Source organism: Lipophrys pholis, assembly GCF_963383615.2.
Source record: "Lipophrys pholis genome assembly, chromosome: 21".
NCBI classification, from domain to species: domain Eukaryota; kingdom Metazoa; phylum Chordata; class Actinopteri; order Blenniiformes; family Blenniidae; genus Lipophrys; species Lipophrys pholis.
The window spans coordinates 16,873,818-16,884,961 of record NC_137649.1 but is presented as its reverse complement, the minus strand read 5'-3'; positions in this window follow the sequence as shown (position 1 = coordinate 16,884,961).

Genomic DNA, 11,144 nt, shown 5'->3' with positions numbered 1-11,144 from the left:
GTTTTAATCTGGACTTTGTATGTGAAGGGGAATCCGAGTGAAGCTGCGACTCTCCTGCTTGTTTGGCAAAGTCTTGTTTTAACAATGACGCGTTTGTCCTGTGAGCTGTGTGGGGCGCTGAAAGCTACTGGCAGAACTACTGGAAAGTATTGGGTTATATATGTAGAGCGACACATTTGGATTTCTATTTCTTGTTGTAGTACCTTCACTACAGCAACTAACAAAGCACTGGCATCGATGTGGCTCTGGACGAGCACACATAATGCTCTCTTTTTTATTTCTTCCTTGTTTGTGCTTCAGCTGCTATGATTTGAACAGTCTACTTTACACTGATTGTGTCTCACTATCCGAATGACCTAAAGCATTTTTTGTGTGTGTGTTGTTTTGTCAAGCTAATAAAAGTGTTAAATTGTGATTTAAAATTCGTATGTTGCCTCATTTCATTGATCTATATTACTGTAGGAATACACTGCAGAATAATAGGAACATTGGAAACCCGTGTTGCTGGTTGTACAGGTGAATTCTGCATTTCAAGCGTTCTGTAGGACACGGGGCCACAGGATGGGGCTGTTGCACAACTGAAGAAGAATCGACGTATAGCTTAGTGTTGAAAAGATGCCCAAGTCAGATAACGATGGGATGACAAACACGTTTCTTTATGTGCACACAGTCTTCTTTGTCTCGCAGCTGCTCCCTTCAGGGCTCGCCACAGCAAATCATATGGCTCCAAGTCACTCTATTCCCTGTCTGTTTCTACTGTTACACCAACGATCTCCACGTCCTTCAGTATATCTGAGGTCTTCCGCTGCTCACCCTGCCTGGCAACTCCCATCGCCAACATCCTCTGTCTAATATACCTGCTGCGATCTGAAAGTATCTCAATCGGACCTCCGGAGCTTATTCTAAGCTGCTGGATCTTAACTCTGCTTCTGCACACTGTAAATAACACAAAAACACACTGCTGCATTTCAGCCGGCTCTTATGACTCCCTTTGTTTTTACGTCACAAGAATGATTGCAGCTGATTCTGGGGGGGGGGGGGGGGGGGGGGGGAAGCTTAAAAGAACATGACTTTTATTAGATAGTTTGGCAGATTTGAGAATCATGCTATTCCCAGTTTCCTCTGTTTTAGAATTGTTTAACATATAATAATCTCAATCAGAGAGCGTAAATCCCTGCAAGTTTGTGCCTTTCCCAGTCTGGTTTGAATTAGTTTACTACTAATATGCAACAAGAGGATCTGTTTATGCAAGTGCTCTAAACGCACATCACCAAAGCTGCTGAGCTGCAGCTTCCCGGAGTGAAGAAGAGCAGTGTGTGCAGTTGGCCTGTGACTTGAATTGGAAACGAGACTTAATGAGCTGGACTTCAGTTTGGGTCTTTATAGAGACCGGCATTGTGTGATGATCAAACAAATGCATATAAATCATGCATAGTCAATAAACGCACATCATCATCATAATCGCTTTATTATTATCTGTTGAACACATGTGTTGAGAGGGGTTTTATCAGTTGTCCAAAGTTCAGAATGCACAAATGATTCATATTCAAACTCCATTACCTTTAGCAAACTTCATACACGAGTACTGTAGGACTGTCATAAGTTGGATGACGCGGTATCAAAGATGAATGGAACTCGAAGCCGCCTCGTCGTTTACTGTGTGGGAAGTGTAAACAGGATGTTTACATCCCAGCCTATTTTCAAAGCTCATGATAAACATAACATGAGGTATTCAAACCTCTTTGTCTTTTGCAAACTTCATACAGAGATATATATTTCAAATAAAGTCAATAGCATTTTGAAAGTTACACAACTGGTTGATGGTGATATAAAAGAGGCTCTGTATGTCTGTTAGCTCATCTATATGATGACGCTCCGCCACGGTTCTTCTAAGCTGTTTTCCTCTTATTGTAATTAATTCACACATTCATATCGTCGTGGATCTGTCTCCATTGCCTCATTATAGTTTTCCTTCAGATAAATGTTGATGCACACTTCTCTCACCATCACATTATCATTAATATTTTGAACTTGGATGAATTGCATATTTTTTGGCATGTGCAGACAACGCAATCAAGTTTATTTTGGGTGAAGAAGAGAAAGATTATTGAACGTTTTGATTGTTTTGTGGCGTTTAACAGTCGGCTCTTCCTCAGCTTCATTTGATGAGAGATTGAGATTAAAATCACCTGCGAGACGATCGCCGAGCTCCGCCGTACTGTCCAGCCAATCAGGAGCATGTGGGAGCATGGGTCAAGGAGAAACTGCTTGGTGAGATGTTTTTTTTTTTTTCAAATGTTTATTTGCAGAGGCTGTGACGCTGTTGGGATAAATAAAGCGTTTGTTTTTCCTGCATTTTCCAACTGAGGAATCTCAGCACAAACCCCCTCCTGACATCTGCCAGCTCCCAAGTGAAAATCGCAGCCATTCCACAAAGAGATGACGTCCAAAATCAATTTTCCCAGCCTCCTGTCCAACCAACATATCTCTCAGGTAATCCAATGAATCACGCAATAAAACTGAGCTTCCTTTCACCTCAACATTGCATGTTATTTTTTTCAAATGCAAGCAATATTAAAGATAATCTTGATGAAGTTAATGAGTGACACGTTAACAATGATGGCGGCTCACTACAATACAATTAAGTGCACTTTATTGATCGTGTCCTAACTGAAGGAAACGCGTTCAAGTGATGCAGCAAACTGTCCTACAAGACTTGTTTATCTCCATAATTTAAGAAAGTAACTTAAGAGCTTTTTAAGCCACAGAAAGCTCCATTTTAACCAAGTATTTATGAGAATGATATATTGATTCGATCAACTTTCGTGGAATTGATAAGCAAAATAATAGAGTATTTTGGATTAATTTCAGTTGATTTCAGCTTAAGTAAGAAAAGTTGCCATCATCTGACTATTATCTGTGAAATAAATATTAATTCGTGCCAACTGAATTGTATAATAAAAAATATTGGAACTGTGTCCCAGAGCCACAGCAGATCAGTAAAAATTTAAGAATATGTTGTTAAATATATACAGTTCTGCGGAAACTTGAGGTTGACAAGAGGTAGTGCAGGTAAAACCTCTTTGAAAATGAAGCAGGGATAAATAATCACAGGGACTCACAGCATCGCCAGGCGTCGATCCACTACTGCCAGACCCTGATTGCTCACACTCACGCTTTAGTCGGGACAATAACTTGGAAAAAAGCCGCTGGAAGCCAGTAAATAATGTCAACGCATCATTTGCATAATTAGTTGTTTGCATGTAATTGCAATGGACATGTGAAAGGGACCAACAAAGTAAGTTTTCTGTATTTGAGCCACTGTGCAGACCAGCTGGAGGTCAAGGGGCCTTGCTCACCACTGCTGTAGCACTCTTACCTCACAGTGATGTAAACACTGGTTGGATCCTGGAATCCTATGGTCTCCTGCCACAGTCAGAACACATACATTTGATGTTAATTGATGATTGTAAAAACACTTGTATCCCTTCATCTCTGTGCCTTTTCTGTCTGCATTTGCCGTGTGATGGACGAGCAACTTGCACCCTGACTTCACTCGGCGTCACCCGGGATCGGCTCCAGCGCCCGTCTACCCTCAGTTGGATGAAACGGTATAGAAGATGGATGTCTGTTCCATGGAAGCGCTGTCATTTATCCAGGTAACACTTTAAACAAGATTAATCAGCTGAGTATGAAAAAAACAACAACAAAAGAAACACTCCAAGTCATCTTGAGTGGCTGTTGACAAACCTTGAGATTTTTAATTGATATCTTAAGCGAGTGTAGAGCCGCATTAGTGAGAGCCTATAGAAATATTATGGCATCTCCCAGACTGCAGACAGACAGATTTTCATGTCATGGAAACCGACACCGCATTTAGATTGCGTACATACAGAGCATCATGTGATGAAGGCTGTGCAGAGACATGAGACGCGCCGACAATGTGAAGGACATCACGAAAAGAGTTGACAGTGTTAAGTAAGTGATGTTGACAAAGAACAAAGAGATTGTTTGTAAGTTAAAAGAGTCGACAGACTAAATCACCGTGTGCACGATACGGGGTCAGGAATATGTCTGGTCTGGGCCAACACTATATGATATGGCCAAACATAGCTGAACACAGACAGACAGACAGACAGACGGACGGGAGACAAGACCGATATATGCTGTCAGACGCATTGCTGCCCGTTAACTCCTTCATTGGAGCATTATATCTTGGTCAAATGTCTTTTCTCTTCTCAAGTCTAATTCTTCACGCCACAGAAAATTCACACCCCGTCTCCGATACTTCCACAAATAGTCCCGCCATACTTGCACCTCTCACCACCCTGAGAGCTTTGTTCTTATCTGGATTATTCATAACCTTGTCTTTGTTGTGGTAGACTGTGGTACATTTTCTGTGTCTGTTATTTTCTTCTTTTGTGTTTGAAAGTCTTGACTCAAACCTTGATTAGTTCAGTTGATCTTAAATTCTGGATTTTTTTGGGGTTTTGTTTTTTTTAAATCCACACCATGTTCAAAGGGCATTTCGTTGAAACATTACACTTTATTACCAGAGCATATTGCACTGCCGTGCACGTTATCTCTTTAAGTTTACGTGCAATACGTCTCTCGTATTTCAAACTATTATGCAGAGATTCACAGACATAGTACCTCACCCTTGTGGGAGCCAAGAATGACTTCACTCCTACTGTAACTCTCATCAACATAACACCATTAGAGCCTATCGAGTGTCGCGCCTCACTAAGCCCGCTGCTACTGAACCATTTATAACGCCGATGTGTCACGTCACTACTATGATGACGCCTAAAATCATAAAGTTTGCATGTTATTGGCGTTCTCGTTTCTAAATACAGCCCGGTGTGACTGCACAAGCAATTTCCAGGGTGTGTGCTCGATATGCTATTCTAAAACGAGTTTGATGACATGTAGGGGAGTGGGACATTAGTTTGACATGAAGTAACCACTATTGTTCTTAGCACACGTCGCAACAATGCAATTCACCAATACCACTGTGGTGAGGGTTTTTTTTTTTGTGTGAGCGTCAAAGAAGCAATGAAACAGATTTCTTATGTTGGTACTTTCATGGATCTGAAATATCGGTCATGCTTCCCACGTTGTGCAAAAATACTAGGAAGAGTTTATGATGATGTATTAATGTACAACCCACAATGTTTGGTACCTCTGAAAGTGTTTGCGTTGTTTATGTAGCAGTGTCTTTAAGAAGGGATGCTTCTTTGAAGATAAGGAGTCCCGTTTCCTCACATGGCTCGCGAGGACTTTTGTTTGTGGACTTACTCTTTATCTAAAGCCGAATCTATAGTGCGTATGCTTGAAATCTAGATCACTCAAGGCAGGATCTTAGTAAATCCGTCCCTTTTTTCTCTTTATGTCACGTGTGTCCATTTATTGTCAATGCAATATCGCAACAAAACATTCGGGGAAGTGACCTAGTACTTGCTGCTTCATTCACGCGTACAATGCAGCAATTTTCAACCTTTCTCCAGCAAAGTACCCACTAAACAAGAGCAAAGCAGTCCAGCTGAAAAAGGAATGGGGTGCATAAAATAATCAACCTGAGGAGTCCTCTTTTAGGTTATTACTAAAGATCTGTTTTAAACGATAAACGCAAAGTCTTAATATGAACAGAAAGCGTTCACAACAAAGGTTCCTAAGGAAAAAGGAAATAACCAGAACTCCAACTGTCCACACTGAAGATTGTGTTGTTTTGGTGAGAAATGTGCTTGTGTTTCACTGAGGGTCTTTGTGGCTTCATCGCCATCTCCGTCCGACATCTGTCTAGTGCCAAATTCCAAAGAAACCACGCTGGATGAAACCTTTGAGACATTCCAAGTGAAAAGTGACTGCTCCTGTTCAATCATATTCAATGCAAGACCAATGTCCTGAAACACAGAACCATTCATGAGGCTAAACTGGCCCAAACTGGACTTTGATTTTCGGTTCTGAAAATGATCTAAATGTCTTAACAGCAATGGAAACCATGTATATTTTTGAATCTCCGCTTTAGGCATTAAGAAAGACAGTATTGTCACCTATGACTTTGTTGGTTTGTGGAGACACACGAGGCCCAGTGTGCAGGCATGAGCCAACATATATTTTGTCAGTAAACGGACAGAGATCGCGCCCAGCGGCACGCTTAAACAACCTGCACACTTTCGATAAAGGACGACAATTTGTAACGTGCAGCTTTTTCACAGAGAACAGGCAGCTGTTCTACAAACGTTGCTATGTCATATTACAAACTATTCATGTTGGTTGAACACGTTTTGTACTAGTGTGGCTGCCTATGCAGGATAACCTCCATCTGTACCTTGAAACCGAGTGTGTCAGCGGATCGCGGCCGCAGAGCTTTTAGAGCGGACTTCATTTCTCTGTGCTGAAAGTTTGAGTGTGTGTGTTTGTGTCAGCGAAACATTGGCACATTCACAGGCCTCAGGCCAGACGGGGGGCTTGTAGTCGCTCCCAGCTGACCGCTCCACTGAAACCAAATTAAAATTGGTCATTCGTCACACGATAAATAGACCACTATAGTCACCTCTGCCGAGCAACACCAGCTAATCCCACGAGAGCACCCCGCTCTTGTTTTGAAAGGCGACCCTCACGGGTTGTCTTTCAAAGGGGAGATATTTGGGCCTCATTCTATTTTAATGGAGAGGTCTGAAATTCTCCAACGTTTTAAGCTCCTCCTCGCTGTCCTTAATGGTCCCACCTCTTGCACTGCCGCACTCATCGTGTGGCATTTGAGCTGACCATTTGAATGGACGGATGCAGACACACTGACAGTTTGGACAGGTGGATGAAGATCGAGCGAGCCAGATTGTGACAGGAGCTCCAGTGCAACGGATGGGACGTTTTGTGCTTTGTAGATAAAGTGGGTGAAAATGGAAGTGTCGAGTGGTGGGATTTAAATGTACACCTATGGCCTGACAGGGTTGACCCGTACATAATTAAATCCGTTGGCACGCCCCATGTATTAAACAGCATTTAGGAAATAAATGTTTGGCGTATTTTTTTAATGCCGGTGTTCAAGAAAGCTTTGATTTGATAGAATTTCTCAATGCTCCTTAATATAATTCTTTCCATGGTGGTCTGCAAGAAGGTTTATTCCTTTGCTTCTGAAGAACGTTCGCGACAAGCTTGCAAAACACACGTGTTTTCTCCGCTTGTTTATGAAACCACGTGCTCGCGTGTCCAGTGCAGGTGGATGCCTCCCGAGAGGACACAGACATGCCAACATTGTTGTGCCTGAAAGTTTACTTAGTTGCATGTTGTTTGAGGCATGCAAACATTTCTGTTGAGTTATGTTTTAACAAGAGAAAACATCGTGTATAATGTGAAAGGAGAGGCCTGTAAAACAGCCGTAAAACAGCTCCGTTCCAGGTCGTCTGGCTGCTTTTATGTTTGACCCCTGAAACAGGGTGGTCCTCTCACTCTCCACATTTTTGTGAGATGTGCAACACACACACACACACACACACACACACACACACACTGTATATATAAGTGGCAGTTAACTATTTTCAGTCTGTCGCAGCAGCAACTGACACATGCTGAGGATTTCATTGTAGACGTGTAAAACTGGCTCCATTGAGCGACAGTTAATGTCAGGGCGGAGAAGCAGCACAGAGAGGGCACGGGACAGGAGACAGGTGGATGTGGGCAAGAAGAGGCAAGAAGGAACGTGAGAGTCCCTCATGCCTCAGAAATCCAAGATGACATTATGTCAGACACCTGTGGTTCTGTCGGACATGTATATTACTTGTGTTGCATGTTTCTGTGCATCAGCGAAAGCTCTGGTTTAACTGATAACACAGAAGCGTCTCATTCACGTGACTTTGCGTGTTGGGCTTGCTCAACTCGCGTGTTAATCCCTACAACACTGTTACACATGTGATTAAACTGGCGTCATTGTTGAACTTATTTGGTTTCAGTTGAACAAATGAGTTTGGTTTTTTAGAAGTACCTCACCTTAAATTGTCACTCAACTGACACCAGCTGCTTTGTGGCTTACACACACACACACACACACACACACACACTGGAAGCACCGTGGGGTTCAGTGTCCTGCCAAGGAACGCTTACACACATGGACAGGACGAGATAGAGGATCTCAAGCTTCTGATTGGAGGACAACTCGCAGGATCAACCAAGCAACAGCCACCCAGTTTATACAGATATTATCCATAAGTGACTCGAGCAGCTGTCCTATTTGGACTTGGCACTGTTTATGCTCCTGGTTTATCTATTAAATTTTGCTTTCTCACCTCTGAATCAATGGTACATTTATCACTAGATTGATATCATGCTTTACATTATTAGTCACATTCAGGCATCCACACATACACTAACACACAATCATAATGGCTGCTATACAAAGGAGCTCATCCCCCATTATGAACAATTTCCCTTCAGTGACCAGGACATTTCAACATGTGGACAGGGCATGATAAGGGTTGAACTTTGTAGACCTGCTCGCAGTACTGAGCCACAGTCGCCCCCCAACAGTGGGATCCAATCAAGAAGCGGCAACAATTGCCAAATCCCACTATTTGTAATGTGAATCCTTTTCATAAACTTACTATGTCTACCTTGTTTACTAGTGATGTTAATTACTACCAAAGTTTCTTTGGATCACCTACTATATTTTTTTAATCCACAGATAAGTTTCATCTTATCTTGGAATAACTAAATCATTATTTTCTTTTTTTTTCTTTTTTCATAAATTAAATGGAATTATGTTCTATATTTGACTTGCATGCCACTCACGGTACGGCAACATAATGGCATGTGAGCTTTGTTTCAAAACAAGCTTGAATAACAGTCATAACAACTATTGTCTCAGAATCTAATATTTGACATAATATTCACCAAATATTGAGCTTATTATTTTTCACAGCAGGTGCTGCCAATGTAAGCAAAGCAGATGTGTACCACATTACTCTAATACTCATTGGAAGTCTATTCATAACATTGGTATCCCAGTTTCCCCTGCCAAAAAGTTATTAATAACTACAAATCAAATGTAAGTTGCAATCTAATTGCTAATTATTTTTGTCTGAACACAAGCGAGGTTGGATTTAACTTGCTGAACACCACTCCCACTTGATCAATGAGGAGCACATGTCATGTGGTTGTCCTCGTATGTCTGCACCGGTCCCAGGATGGCGGCACATCAATACACACACACACACACACACATGCTATAGTAACTCATTCAAAAGGACAAATCAGCACCCTTCCTACGATCAAAGCTACAATGCTGCTCATACAGATCTCATAAATAAAGCTTTACAGCGAGATGTACAAAGTGTTCCTTTTTGTGTTTTCTCCACTTGGAGCACCGTCACACAAAGGCATGTCATAGGAGTTGTGCAACTCAGGATGACTAACTCCAAGAAGTGTCCACTGCTTCAATGCACAATATTTCTTTTTAACGGGTTTCACCTCCATGGGGGTCAGGGGTGTGTGATAGCCTGGCCTGCTGACGTCAAGGAAGCCATGGCTACAGTTCAGCTGTCCACTCTTGTGTTCTCTTTCTATTTAACTCTGGCATCTGTCTGTCTCTGCACTCATGACTAGACTGCCAAGTGGAGAACATGCTGTGCCAGGTTTTGCCATGCTGTGTCAGTCTGATGGGAGTGTCCCATGTCGTGGTAGCAGAAAAAAAGAGGGCGGGGCCTTAAATGAGAGCGAGGCAGGAGTGAAATCTACATCCCCAGAATTGATTTTATCAGACTTTATATAGTGGATCCCTTGTTTAACAGTTTATGCAGGCATGAAGTCGAGTTATCGCTGGGGCTGAAGAGTGATAGCCAAAGGGACGCCTCGTTAAAATACCACCATGCTGCCTGTTGATGTGCCAACCTGTAAGAGAGGCCGTCAATCACACACACACACGCACACACAGAGAAAGTTGGAGCAGAAGAAAAGTGAGAAATCATTGAATTGAATGAATTATGAACGCATCTGTGAACCCAGAACACGGCAAAAATTATAATACGATTGAATTTGAAATACATGTTGGACATGTTATACATATTTATATAAGGAAGTCACAAAATAACTATCATCAAACAAAAAAAACAAGATTCCCAATTCAGTAACATTAGTTGGCTATACTTAATTTAGTATGGCATTGGTAGTAAATAGTTATAGTTGAGATAAAAGAAAAAAAAATGAGGTAAGGATACAGAGAGTGGAACCGGCAACCCCCTTCCCACTCTTTATTTATACCCCTAAAGACAGCAGGCTAAGATTTCTGGCACCAAAACACACGTCACGCTTGCTATTTCTGTTTGAGGTGCCACATAGCATTGAGAGCTTGGGTGACATGGCTGAGGCATCATGGGGCCAAGGGACTTCCGCGCACCCACCCAGCCTTTACACGACATTTCACACTTTGACTACCTCTGCCAGGGTATGAATTGTTGCAGAGCAAACATGTGTGAGCAAATCTGGTACTGGGGATGGGGGGGACCCACGAGAAAAAAACCCCGAAAAAATAACTTGCACACTTTTTGCAGAAAAGGTTGAATACATACCCTTGGAGTCATTTTTCAACTATATGTGTGAACATGGGAGTATGTCAAAGAGTGTTTCCTCGCCATGCACAGAACGGTAGCTGCTTGGGGGACACAGATTGTTGAGTGGTCGTCTCATGAGGCGAGAAACAGCATGAAAAGTGATCTTTCCCAGTGCTGCTCACAGGATGCACTTACTTTATAACGATGAGGAGGATCACTATTCCCATACCGAATAATTGCGCCTCAAATAATAGTCATCGTTAACAAATGATCGTTTATGGAAAATAATGAAACGTTGCCACTCAACACACTGTTGACAATCTCAACATGTACAGTCGTTTGAAGATAAGTTTAATATTTTGCAGCTGCAGTGGTATTTCTTAACCTCGTCGTGGTGTTTAAACTGGTTGTCAGTTTGCTAATTTGTGACCGCTACTATAACTACTTGAGCTGCCGTTGCTCTTGCTTGCACAATTTGGCAGGTAATGTATATTCTTTGGCTTGATGTGCACTAAATCATCATCATCCTGGATATTGAGCCATCATTACTTGGAAAAAAAAGGAAAGAAAGTCCAAGCAAGTACAAAGAAGCAGAGTCTT